Source organism: Python bivittatus, unplaced genomic scaffold (genome assembly GCF_059951505.1).
Source record: "Python bivittatus isolate LINGU-HERP-01145 unplaced genomic scaffold, Pbiv_v1 ctg000020_np1212, whole genome shotgun sequence".
In the NCBI taxonomy this organism is placed as follows: Eukaryota; Metazoa; Chordata; class Lepidosauria; order Squamata; family Pythonidae; genus Python; species Python bivittatus.
The window spans coordinates 40,782,129-40,796,768 of record NW_028277030.1 but is presented as its reverse complement, the minus strand read 5'-3'; the positions used below and the strand labels follow the sequence as shown (position 1 = coordinate 40,796,768).

The 14,640-nt window shown below is 37.4% G+C and overlaps 1 long non-coding RNA gene across 1 annotated transcript; it reads left to right on the top strand.

Annotated features, from left to right (window-relative positions):
- The first annotated feature begins 1,361 nt into the window (after nt 1–1,361).
- On the top strand, nt 1,362–8,520 carry LOC148217040 (uncharacterized). Its single transcript, XR_015795559.1, has 3 exons — nt 1,362–3,734; nt 4,956–5,043; nt 6,613–8,520. It is a non-coding gene; the product is annotated as an uncharacterized LOC148217040 (long non-coding RNA).
- Nucleotides 8,521–14,640: the final 6,120 nt, after the last annotated feature.

Sequence of the window (14,640 nt, the reverse complement as noted above, 5' to 3'; positions counted from 1 at the left end):
TGAAGATGACTCCACTATACAGTAAGTGGAGGCGATGACCATGGCAAAATGAAGAGCCAGGAGTAGACTGCCTCTTCATAATTCCTCCTCCATAATTCATAAGGAGAGGACTTGAGATCACGCACAAGTGTTCCATAGGGTTGCTCCTTCTGCGGAGACTGCAGACAGTGGTCTCCAGTGGGTTTACAGCTCTGGGAAATGAAGGAATAGCCATCTTTTTGCTCAAACCATGATCGGCGACTTCAAAAGGACAATGGGTTTGCATACTTCTTTTTCTAATGACTTTTGGAAATTGTTAACTGCTTTTCAGATATTAGGAACCTTTGGATTGACAGGTTTTATAGCACTGGGTGAGTTTCCTTCAATACTTAGTGAACGAAGTTTTAAATACAAGTTTAAGGACTTTTTTCCCTTTCCCTTTTGGAATCAACAACAAAAGGGTTATTAGAACTTTGATTCTGGAAAATTATAAATGGACTAAGAGTCCCAGTGTATTTGAAATAAGATTTTGGAATTAATTATAAGAATCCTTCCTGTGGGAAAATGCTTTTGTTTTGAATTCTCTTGGGAAAAAAAATGATAGGGTGAGACTTTGAAGGTTGGACACTAGAGGGAACTAGAAGGAACTAAAGATTACAATTAAAGGAGAAGAACATTTACACTTGACTAACACAGAATGGAGCAACATATTTTAACATTGGACATACTGAAGAATATTTTTGAAGTTAATTTTAAGAGAATCTGCCTCTATGGATGTTACGGAAGAGGAACAAATTTTACCAAACAACACTGAAACTGATTTGAAAGTGGATTTAAAAGTGACAGGCTACAAGAATGATATGGAAAATACACTGGATATACAAAAGAAACTGGCTGATGTCTTAATAATTAAAAGGGATACACAAATAACAAACCAGAACAGTGATTTTGATAACTTTCCTATATTGGATTTGCAAAAGAGATTTGTTAAAGCTTTGAAGAATTTTGTGAGAAGGGACAAAGAAAAATGAAAAAAAAATCAAGTTCTAGGACATCATTTGAAGGGACTAAAGATTAAGATTGTTGAAAGTAAAAGGAAGGAATATAAAGGTTAAAACAGATATGTTGTTATCTCTGATAACCCTTAATGGACTTTTGCTAATCAGGACTGAACGACAAAGTTTTAAGGATTTGTTTATACTGTAGATAAGTGATGGGATATGGGAAGAAGAGAACATTTGTTGAATTTTAAGAGAAGGTGTTAAGTTACTAAAATTGCTTATACTTGTTATGATGAAGGGAGAAGTCATTTCTTTATATATTTCTTTTCTTTTTCTTTACTATATTCTTATTATTTTTTTCTTTCTTTTCTATTTCTTTTCTATTTTTTCATTTCTGCACTTTCTATTTTTCTTTTTATTCTTTTGTTTTTTTAGTTTGTATCAGTTTTTATCTTCTTAATTGTAACTTTTAATAAAATTACTATTAAAAAAAGAGTTGATGCAGTCTCCAATAACCCTTCTCATGGACTTGACCAACCCCTGTCTTCTCTTAAAACAGCTGGAACTGATCTAGCTCGGTAGCACATCAGCTAACACCTGTTCTGTACTGAACACTGATATGTCCTTGCTCTTGTACATCCCATTCATAGTGCCATTTGGCATCAATACGTTTTATTCTCCAATTAATCCTTACTTTTTATGATATAAATAATGCAAGTTATTTGCATGCTGGCTAATGCTGGCTTCAGACATCATAGGCTCAGGTTCAGTAGGCCTGGACTCTTCTTTTGACTTGTAAATCAACCTGGTTTCACTGGCTGCAATGTAGTGAGTCTCCATGGAGGACAGCATTATGGAAGCTTGCTTTCTACTGGCCCTACGAATTGTTCTACTGCCATAGAAGAGCAAGTACAATTTCTAGACTTGCTGTCAGATCTATCTTGAACCCTGTCTGCACCCATGGATCCATGGATCAGGGTTACTGCTTTCTGGCAGCTTTAACTTTAAGTCAACAGTTTTTAGACAACATTTGGTTTGCTTTTTTCATTCCATACCCTGGCAGCATATTTTTGTTCACAAATACTTTTCTGCAGTTTACACAAGCCTCTTCTTGTCAGCTTGAATGAACCCTGGGGGCTGTTTCATGCAAACTACTTTTTCTAATTCCTCAGGTAAGAAAGCAGATTCTACATCTGGATGGTCAATTTCCATGTCTCTGGCTACTGCTGTGCTAAAGAGAGTTCTGATTGAAGTCTGCTTCACAACAGGGGAAAAAGTTTCATCATAGTCCTCTCCATATTTCTAGGAGTATCCCTTAAATACTAGTCTGGATATTTAAAATAAAGAATGCAATAGTGCTAGAGGTCTCAATCTGCATGGTGAAGACCCGCTTGTACCAATTGCTCTGCTTGTGGCAGACAGTTCCACAAGTTGTCAAGTGTTATTTCTGCAAAGAGACTCTATATCTTCAATTGCTACTTCTTTTTATTTCTCAGCTTTATGAGTTGGCAGTTTTGGGATATCTCCCTGTGTCTTTGACTCTTGTATCATTTTCCTTTTGGCCATGAGTGAGACCCTGGTGGGCAGGTCCTTTTATTAGGTTTCTGTGAATGCTTTACATGTTGGCAACCTCTAATAGTTACAGCATGAAATTGTCCAGGAAGCAGGAAGGAATCTAACACACATGGGTTCCAAGCACAGTGAGTAATTAAACATAATATGTAATGGGCAGAGGAATCACCTTGAGGAAGAGGAGGAAGAGCCACAACCAAGGTATTGGTCAGGTAAAAGAAATTTGAGATTGAGGCAGAAATGTAATTTGAGAAACCATCTCAGACTTGACTCTCCCTAGTTATCCCAAAGATAAGGAGAGGGAGAGGGGAAGCACATTCAGATTTACAAGATTCTGTTACTGTAACCTTACAATAAAAATATTAGCAATCATAACTTTGCTTTCCTAGTCTGGTCTACCTTGAAAGGCTGACAGAATAGCATTAGAGTACATTATCATTCTGCATATGTTGAAGCCTTGTGCTATTTGTTCCAGAACTAGCACTTCTCTGAAGACTAATCAGACTCTTAGAGGGAGCTACCCCTTGTTCCTTTGTTCATACATCCTCTTTTGAAGCCACTTTTTTTTTTATTTTGAAGCCATCCATGTTTTTCTTTGTTGTTGTGTGCTCTTAACCAACTTTAAATGCCATTTTAAACAGCTATTTTTGGTGCCAATTTCTGATAACATGTCTTGGAAAGGTTAGTTTTCTCAGATTAACATTATACATCTCATGTGTACCCTTAGATAACTTAATTAGCAGAAAGAACAAAAGTATTTTCATTCTGTTGACCATGCTTGTATAATCTTGGTTAGGCAAGAAAAGAAGGGGAAGGTAGCAACCAGCAGCTGAAGGCAGTTACTGTTGCATCACACCAGGCTGTCCTGGTTGGATGCACAGTAAAGTATATTAATGCTAGCATATACCCAGCACAAAAGTGTGTGTGTGTGTCTGTGTGTGCGTGTGCGTGTGTGTTTAAACTCAACATATGGAACATTGTTTCATTTTTTTTTGTTTTAAAATGCACTCTATTTTGTTTAAGGTAACCTTAAAGGATGGTTGCAATATGACAAACAATGGTCATAATGCACATATAATTTATGAACGAACAAGAGGGCCATAAAGATAATAACTTTCGGAACTGAAGAAATAGAAGCATGCTTGAAGTCCAGAAAGCATACAATCAAACCAACATCAAAAGGTTTTTGCTTTTTCAATATTTACAATGTAGAGCAGTGTTTGAGAATGAAAGTGTTTTGATATAGAGAGACTAATGCAGCTCAAGAATATATTGAACTCTAGGTATCTTAGAGTCAATACAAATTTTTATTTATAGAAACTTTAGCAGATAGATCACTTTTCACATCATAATGGAAAAGCCATTTGGGATAAATATGCAAGTTGAACCTCATGAGCCTCTCACTGACATATTTTTTTGTATGACAACCTATAAAAATTCTTGCGATACTGGATATCCTTGAATACTAATTAACCTCTTTTGTGAGTATAACAATATATGCAAAATAGAAACAAGGAACTGTTGAAAAGAGCTGAAAAATGTTGGTCTCCTGATTGCCAGCCAGCCAGCCAGCCAGCCAGCCAGCCAGCACGGAGGGCAGGACTGGGTGATCAGACTGCACTCTTATTTAATGTGCATTGCGTGCATTGCAAAAAAGGGTGTGGCTTTGATCACCTAGTAACACTTGCTATTTGGACATCATTGACAGCTGCTGCAGATGTCCCTGTTCCTACCCTTTCCCTCCCATGTTATCCGTATTAAATTGCATATTGCACATCTGGTTTTATAGCATTATGCAACTGAAATCATTTAGGGCTCTTTTTGGGAGGGATATAGCTCTTAATAAAGATCATTAATTTGAGATGCACTGGGCAATTAATTTTTTTTATTCCGTGCGCTCTTGGGCTTTCCTTCTCCCTTGCCCTCTCCCCATCTCTCCACCTCCGTTTCTTTTTCTGGTGTTGGTGAGCAACTCCACAAAAATTATTTTAAATGTGGTGGACATTTTAACATTCTATTTGCTGTAATACTTAATCGCCATGAGAAATTCTTTTTCATCGTCAGCAAAGGTTGCTTCTTGAAAAACCAGCGTCCTGGATGATATCATCAGTATGAATTACATTGGAGATTAAGTGAAGAAGGGCTGATATTTGTCACCTTCATTCTATTGAAAGAGCTTATTTGCCCAATTACAGCATTTCCATTGTGATATATGCTGGTCCCAGTATATCTCAAGAGGTTTTGCTTTTGATTCATTCACAAAGCGTTTTTCCCCTTCTCTTAACCTATAGCAAATAAATCAAATTATAGAGATAAATAGAAGGTTAGTCTGTTTTTAAAAGTTTTGTAGAAGTGCATCAAGCCATCTCATATGGCTGGAGGGATTTTTTCTTCATCCTCTAGATTTTAAAGTGCAGATGAATAACCTGCAGATGGAGCAAAGAATACTTGCCACTTTTCTCTGAAGTCTCAATTGTCTCATGGCTTTCTGGTAAGTGTGGTGAGATCAATGCACAGGAATGTCACAAATCCCCTCCCTTGAAGATCACTCCTCATTTTCCTCTTTCGCAAAACTAAAACAGAAAAAAACAAAAAACAAACAAACAAAAAAGAAAGAAAGAAAACAAAATTACAGTTTTAACCTCAACACAACCAATTTCCTTTGACCGTGTAGCTTTTTTCTTAAGAAAGTCCCATTTGCAGCTTTGCTGTGATGGTGATGATAATGTTTGTTGTGATGGTGATAATAATGTTTGTTGTATTGTTCTGTTTCTTTATTACATATTGTCCCTTCTGACCATGGCTCATACAGTATAAATAAGAGCTTTTGTGTCTAACAGGCATTCTGCAAAACACAGACATTCCTCTCAAGACTCTCATTGCATCTATCATAGTTAGTGCAGTTGTACACCAATCCATGCTGCACATTCCCATCAATTTTGCATATTCTCATTATATTTTCTGGGACAAGGGAGTCAAAAAAATGACTTTAACAACAACTAAAAGATTCTGCCCAATAATTTATCAGATGTGTGCTACAATTTCATAGGGTTCAGAAAAGAAAAAAATCACATTTTGCCTTGTGGTTTGGGTCATTTGTGTTTCAGATGTTTCTTTGGTATTCTAAGAAAGATTAGAACTTGGTGAAGGAAGAGGTGCTTGGGTGAGCAGGTGTATTGGGAGAACTCCTGGTAAAATTGAAATAAGAAGTAAAGAACAGACTGAGCATTCTTAAGGGAGAAATCCTCCTTTGCCTTAAATTTTCCCCTAGCTCTGGCTTACAAATTTTGCATCAAGAAACAAAATTGAAAAACATTCAGATGTTTGGAAATGATTTTGAAAACATTCTGTGTTCTGCACTTATACTTAGAAAAGGAGAACAAGATACTTCTTGTCAGATTAATGAGAACCACAACATGATTAAACCTTTAAAAAAAAAATAGGCCGAACATTGTCTAATGTATGAAATATCTTAATTCAAGTTAAGGTGAGCTTAACCTAGTTGTGAGTTGGACCTTCCATCTTATTGGGCCTTAACATTTCTAGTATTGAAGGAGACTGTAATGATTTTGATCAGAAACCCGCTGTCCTCCAGTCTGTCATGAAAGACTCACTCCTGAAATGCCAATAGTGCACTGTTTTAGGTTTTGTAACATGGCACTGGAGAAGATGTGATATAATGATGGGACATTGAAGAATCTTCCTTGCCTTACTTTTTCCCCAATCCAGCACCATTTCCAAATGTGACCTCTTCTGGAGGCTTAATATCAATGCTATCTATAGGGATAAAATTTCCATTCTAGGCAAATGGAACAAACAGATAGGCATCCTGTTGAAAACCTGAATTACAAATATTATCAATGTTTCACCTTGAATGCAAGAGGGAAAGATAGTATATTTTTAAACTGGGAAAACTTGAATTTGCTCCTGGTGAGGAGATTACCCATTAGCCCCTCTGAGTAACTCACATGGGGCAGACACGGTATAAATCTCTGACTTTTTGGTTAGCCAGAGAGAAAAGAAAAACAGCTTCATTTCTGACTCTTTTTTCCATCACTAGCTGAAGTCATTCAAAGGGCACCTGAATTGGGGAAGATCCCTTAAAGGGATTGAATTATTAATGAGAAAATTAAAAGAATTTGCTGCATTAGCTGGCTTTGAGATTAATAAACAGAAGACAAAGATGTTAACAAAAAATTATGAAGATACAGTACAAGATCAAACAGAATCGATGAACAAAATGGGTTTCAAGACTCAGAAGAAGGTAAAATACTTGGGTGTTAATCTGACAAATATGAATTGTATGTTGTTTCAAAATAATTACATTTTTAAAAAAGTTTAAAAAGTTAAAAAATGAAGTTAAAAAAGATATGTTAAGATGGGAAAAATTACAGTTGTCATCTTGGGGAGAGCTTCTGTGATTAAGTTGAATGTTTTGACCTAGGATGTTATTTTTGTTCCAGACAATACCTGTTTTGACAACTGATGTATCATTTAAACAATGGCAGAAAGACATATCTAAATTTGTGTGGCAAGGTAAAAAACTGTGAGTGAAGGACAAGGTCAAGATGCTAAAGAAAGACGAGGTTTAGGTTTACTCTGATTTGAAATTGTATTTTGCAGCTTGTTGTTTAGTTTGGATGAAAGATTGGATGACACTGAGAAACAGAATGTTACTGGAATTAGAAGGACATGATTTGAGATTTGGGTGGCACAACTATTTATGGTATGATAAAGCTAAGGTTAATGTAGATTTTAAAAAATCATTTTATTAGACATGCCCTACTGAGAATATGGAAAAGATATAAACCTAGGTTGTGTCCAAAAATACCTTTATGGGAATTTTGCCATAGAGAAGAGAAATGTTAACGAAGAAGTATATTATAAAAGAGAAATGTTAACTAAGCATAAATGGTTAACTTATGGTGATATATTGGAATTCCTCCAGGGAGACTTCAAAATAAATCAAGAGAGGATTTGGTATCAGAAGGATATACAGTATATGTCAATAGTTTTCATATGTACAATAACTAGAAAGATTTAAAATAGATAAAAAGACTTTTGGTTTTGAATATGGTAAGACTGAATTTGAAATAGAATTATGGACAAATGATGAACATGTTGCTAAAATGTATAAACTTTTATTGAAATCTGAAACAGAAGATGAACAAGTGAAAGAATGTATGATAAAATGGGCTAAAAGCTTTGGGTATAATATACAAAAGGAACAATGGGAGAATATGTGGATGAAAGGATTGAAATTAACATTGTGTTATAGTTGTAAAGAGAATTTTTATAAAATGATGTATTGTTGGTATTTGTCACCAGAAAAATTGTCTAAAATATGTAAAGGTACTTCGAATATATGTTGGAAATGTGAATAACAAGAGGGGACTTTTTATCATATTTGGTGGACATGTAAAAAAGCTAAAAATATGTGGACTCAAATACATATTAATTCAGAAGATCTTAAAGACTAAGATACAACTGAAGCCAGACACATTTCCTTTGGGACTGATGGATAAATAATTGGAAAAAAACCATGGAACTTTGTTTTTATATATAACAACAGCAAGACTTCTATATGCACAACAGTGAAAGATTTTACATTACCTACAGTGGAAGAATGGATGGTGAAGTTGATGGGGTTAGCAGAGATGGCAAAATTGACAGCTTCGATTAGAGAAAAGACATCGATTAATTTTAATGCTGATTGAAAGCCCCTTTTGGACTTTTTGCATTAAACAGAAAAAAATGAAATCATGATATATGGATTTGATGATTAGAAATAATAGTAGACAATAGAAAAAATGAAAGTTATGTGGTATATTTAGAGTAAGAACTTAAATTTATACATATCTGTTGTAAAAGAAAGTCAGTCATTTTCTTTTGTATTTCTTTTCCTTTCTGTACTTTTGACTTTCTTTTTCTTTCTTTACTTTTTTCTCTTCTCTACTTTCTATCTTAATTATTAGTTCTTGTTAGTTTTTCTCTTTATCTGAAAAATTTAATAAAGTTATTTGAAAAAAAAAAAGGGGGGGGGGAGACCTGAATTGGAAAGCCAACTCTAACTTTCTCCATTGAATGCTTGTAAAGGTTTTCAATGCTCTCATTCCATTGTCTCTCAATATTGTTTAATATTCCTTCTCCTATAATTGGTATTTTCTCCTTCATTTCTCATTGATATCAGGCCCACCCCAAGAACAACAGTGAAAGGGCCCAGTTGAGTAAAATTCCTTCGTTTGCTTACACCTATAGACAGAATCTTGCCAGACTAAAGTGGATGTACCCTGGGAGATTTGAGGGAGTGGCTATCCTGAACCTCTTTCACTTCCCATCCTCCCCCTGTGGACTGTGTTGTCTTTTGTCTCCTTTCCCCTTCTGGAATGAACCCCCTCTTTCCTGATAAACTTGATCTCTCACATCACCCTCCTCTTCACAGATACATTCCATCAGATTGACATGATTTTGTTGCTGCCATTCATTAATACAGTCCAACTTGCTTCTCCAAGGCAAGTCTGATTGCCTTTTGAAATCCATACTTGCTCTGGAATGTATGTTTTTTTTGTTCAATCAATCAATCAATCAATCAATCAATCAATCAATCAATCAATCAATTTGTATGGATGCCCATCTCACTACAAGTGACTCTGGGTGGCAAATAATTATAAAACAAATTAAAACAAGTTTAATTATCTTAATTATTAAGATAATTATTAATATAAAACAAAAATTAAAATACATACAGCAGCCAAGGAGTGACCCAATGGTTTAGAGTGAGGTATCACCAGTATGATGATGATACCCAGCTTTATATATCTACCCCAAGCAGCCAAGGAGGACATTATAATCAATGGTTGTTAACACAGCCAGAAGACGGGTCCCTTCACACACTCAGGGCCTAGGCCTGGGCACATAACCAGGTCTTTAGAACCTTACAAAAGGCCAGCAGAGGCGGGGTCATCTTGATCTCCAGAGAGAGGATGTCCCATAGGGCAGGTGCTGAAGCAAAAGAGGGATGCCTCCTGGGCCCCATCAGCTGGCATTCCCTGGCCAACAGAACCTGGAGCATGCCCATCCTTCCAGACCAAACTGGAGAGGTAGAAACAATTGGGAAAAGTTAGTCCCTCAGGTAACCCAGTCTCAAACTGTGAAGGGCTTTAAAGCTGGCAACCAGCACCTTGAATTCACCTGGAAGCACAATGGCAACCAGTGCAGCTCACAAAATAGTGGTGTTACATGCACCAAGTAACCAATACCATTTACTACCTATGTAGCTGTGTTCTGCACCAGATGAAACTTCAGAATGCTCTTCAAGAGCAGCCCCATGTAGAGCACATTACAGTAATCCAGATGGGAGGTCAGAAAGGCATGAGTGACAGTGAGCAGGGCTTCCCGGTCCAGGAATGGTTGCTATTGGTGCACAATCCAAAGGTGTGCAAAGGACCTCTTAACTATGGCTGCCACCTGCTCTTCCAGCAAGAGCTGTGAGTCCAAGAGGTTCCCCAGATTGCGTACCAAGTCTGTCTGAGGCAGTGCCACCCCACCCAAGACCAAAGATGGAACATCCTTAGCACCGGAAGGTCCAAACACCCAAACCCACTCAGTCTTGCTTGGGTTGAGCTGAAACCTGTTGTGGGCCATCCAGACTCTCACAGACTCCCGGTACTGGGACAGGATGCTCACAGCATCACTCAGGTGGCCTGGGGTAGATATATAAAAGCTGGGTATCATCATCATACTGGTGATACCTCAGTCTAAACCATTGGGTCACCCAGCAGCCTCATGTAGATGTTAAACAGGAGGGGAGAAAGAACTGAGTCCTGCAGCACCCCACAAAGTAGGAGCCATCCCCTCCTATCAACACAAACTGGAACTGGCCCTGGATGAGGTAGGAGAACCAGCACAACACAATGCCACCCACTCCTGAAGCTGGTCCAGAAGAATAGCATGATCAGTGGTATTGAAAGCTGCTGAAAGGTCAAGAAGAGCAAGGATGGATACACTATCCCCATCCCAATCCCATCAGAGGTCATCCAAGAGTGTGATCAATGCCATCTCAGTCCCAATCCCTTGCTTGAATCCTGACTGAAAGGGGTCCAGATACTGTGTTTCATCCAGAGTCTGTGAAGCTGTAGTGCAACTACCTTCTCCACAACCCTCCCTAAAAGGGACAGGTTGGAGACTTGGATGAAAACTATCCAGACTGGTTGGGTTGAGCAATGGCCCCTTGAGAAGGGGGTGCACCACCATCTTCTTAAGAAACAGTGGGACCAACTCCTCCCTCAAGGAAGAGTTAACTACCACCTGAAACTAATCTCACATCGTCTCCCAAACAGCCTTGACCAGTCAGGAGGGGCATGGATCTAACAAAGAGGTAGATGAACTAACAGTTGCAGTAACCCTGTCCACATCCTCAGGCTCAACAGAATCAAACTCCTCCCAGATAACCATGCAAGGCTTATGCCCTGTAGCCTCCACTGGCCCTGCACTGACGTAGAGCAAATCCAAGAGACTTTATCCATCAGATACGCAGCATATTCCTCACAGCGACCCTGTAGATGAACCCCGGAATTACTCCCTCCAAGGACAGTTCAGGTCACACGAAATAGGGCTGCTGGCAGCTATCTGCAGATGCAATAAGGGTGGAGAAATAATTATTTTAAATAATTTTAAACAGTGAAATGATCTTACTTGCATATTAGTCCCTGCATAACAGCTGTATATAGTTATAAAGACCGTACCTATTGAGATTTTGAGTTAGTACAGTGGGCAAAATCCTTGCCCAGCTTTGAGTGGCTGACTTAAGTCATACCTAGTAGCCATGTTGATGTTCTGAAGACTATGCCTGTTATTTGCTTTCTATCACTAAATTGTCAGGATGTTAGTTTCCTCCTTAATTATACTCACATAGAATATAATCTCAGTCATTACTGCATAGCATCTGAGAAAATATTGTGTACCTGAAGGCTTTAAGAAAATCATTTAGAATCTGAGGTTAAAATTAGTAGGATCATGTATCTGGAATCTATCAACAAAGTTTTAGTTCAGTCCAAATTTTGACATGTAAAGAGTTCCTTATAAGTGGTTAGGTTTGATAGCAGAATAGAAAGCATTGTCACATCCAAGCTGAGGGTCTGAGTTTCCAGGAAAGTAGACCCAGATTGGAAATAAATATACAATAGGATGGTCTGACATAGAAGTTGTTCTAGCATCTTACTACACTAGGTAAAAGTCTTTATGCTAGACATTCTCAGCATCCACCTAAGCACAGTGAGCATTGATTGATTGGTTGATTGATTATGTGCTATCAAGCTGTTGTCAACTCTTAACAATCACATAAATAGATTTTCTCCATGACAATCTGTCTGTAACCTGGTCTTTCAGATCTTCCAATGATGCAGTCATCACCACTGTAACTGAGTCCATCCACCTTGCTCCTGATTGTGCTCTTCTTCTTTTCCTTCCACTTCTCCCAGCATTAGACCCTTCTCCAGAGGCTCATATAATGTGTCCAAATTAGGATAATTTGAGCCTGGTCACTTGTGCCTCAAGTGAGAACTCTGAACTGATTTGTTTGACGATCCATTTGTTTCTTTTCTTGGCCGTCCATGGTATTCTCAGGAATATACTCCAACACCAAAGTTCAAAAGATATTCTTCCTATCCTGCTTCTAGTCTTTATTGGGATTGTCTACTTTCAAGTAAGAGATGAATCCAAAGAGGCCTTTCCATGCAAAGCTATCTGGTATTTCTTTCCTTATTTGTCTAGTGACTTTTAGTGTAACAGCAGCTACATTCTCATAAACTAGTAAAGATACCAGATCAGGAATGTATAAATACAAAGAAAAGACAGTGGTATATGTCATTGCCTCACTACTTGTCCTACTCTTCCCCTACTTCCTCTGATGAGTAGTCATATGCCAGGGGTATGGTGTTCCAGAAAATATTTAAGTTAAATTCTGCTCTGTGGAGTCCTTGGGGCTCTCTGAGCTTGGTTGTTTTCTTGCAAATGTTTTGTTACCTAGTTAGGTAATGTCTTCAATACCCTAATCGAGGAACTACCAAGGGGGGGGGGAACCACACCCCCACCAACACTGGCAAGGCAAGCTCCTGTATATAAACAGAGAGCAAACCCCACTCCTTTCTAACACTGAAGCTGTTACCTAGCTGGGCAATGAAACATTTGCAAGAAAACAACCAAGCTCAGAGAACCCCAAGGATCCACAGTTCAACCCTGAGCTACGTATATTCTCTTCGATTGAAACGCTGCTCTGTTAAAAAAAAAAAAAAACCTCTCATTTTGGTTTAAGCTTCATTCCATTATTTGAAATCTTTGATACTTTTAATGATACGGTTTGAATAACTGTGGAGTCAAAAACTGGTTCTTCCAAGTTCTCTGTACCTTCAAACCTAGGGTTTGTATGCAGAATTGAGATTGCCTTTTGCATGGTCCTAGATCATGCAGAGAGGATCATGCCATTTAATTTCATCTATGTTCAGTTTGTCAGAATAAGGGCCAGTTAGGATGGAGAGAAAAGAGGGCATGAGAATATATAACAAGTGTTAATGATTCTCAGAAAGTATTATAATGGCTGCCATATGTAGAAAGGAATTTTGTATGACAAGTATTTATTATACATTACATCTCCTTGTCAGCAGAGCAATTATATGAAGGAGTTAACCAGCAAGCAGCACACAATGGCCCATAGTGAATCATGTTCTGTCATTTTAGACCAGGAATATGATAAATGACTTGCTAAAATAAGGGAGAAATGAAGGTGATAGCTTATTGACTGTTAGGAAGCATAGTCCAGGGAATGCTGGTTCCATAGGCAAGTCCAAAACGGTGAGCTAAGCAACCCTCTTGGAACTACTAAAAGCTATTAATATTTTAGAATTTCCAGAAGGCATCTAGGTATCAGTTAAAATACTAATGGGACATATGGCTGTTTTGGAAAAAAAAGCACTTTCCACTTTTTAATTCATTTTGGAAGGTTGTACTGTGCTAGTCTGAGTAAAAAAGAAGTTGATTTTTTTGGACAGAAAAATAGCCTCAATTCCCCCTGCTTGCTTCTCTCTTTGACATAAGCAGAACAAGAGTCTGATGCCTCTTTCCCTACGGCTTTTCCCATAGATTTTTTAAAGCAGATTTTCAGTATCATCAGCCCTTTTCTGTATCTCTGTTATTATTAAGGAGGACAACACATAATATAAACTAGTTCATCTACTTAGGTTGCAAATTCAAAGTAAGACAAATTACTGAATAAGATAAATATGTCCTGTAACAAATGTCATCCTATATTTGTTTTTTCATGCTACATGATCTAGAGAATGTTATTCCGAAGACCTCCATTGTACTGTCAGGGACTGGAGTGGGATGGTGTGAGCCCCGGAGAAAAAGGCCTTCCATGTCACAAATTTGACTTGATTGTGACTGGCCACCCAAAAGGCAAGGTTATATTTTTGATTTTTAAATGAAATACTTTTTATTCCTAGTTTACTAACAAAAGAAATCTTTTATCAAAATAGCTTGGAGATGCCAGCCTCTTCTCTATTGATATATAGGATTTTTCTTTCCTGACTTCAGAATTTTCAATATTCTTTTCTGATGATGATGATGATGGTTATCTCTAAGCCTGCTAGCTTAATGCTCTAGAACTACTTTTCTGATTATTGTCATAGGTTCAGGTGGGAGAAAGCTATGGAGACAAATAGTTCTTATATAAATGAGATTTGTATTAGGGAAAGCTTTACAAATTACAATTTCAGTACAAAAAAGGGATTTTTTTTTTTTTTAGTTTCCATTCTAGTATTCTTAGAAGCTGTATTTGAAGCCTTATCCTAATTTCCTACTTTCTATCTAAGCTTATCTATTTTTCTGTATTATTATTTATTGATGTCTCTAAAACCTACAGTTCTATATGTTATGGTTTACAATTCTATTTTTTATACTCTATAATTCCATATCTTCAATCTTTTCTCTGTTTGCTACTTCTCCAACAGGTGACTATGCTACTTTTACTTTAGCTCTTTATCTTCTGGTCCTTCGGATTTATTCCAACCCTTCTTAGACCATGCTTACCACC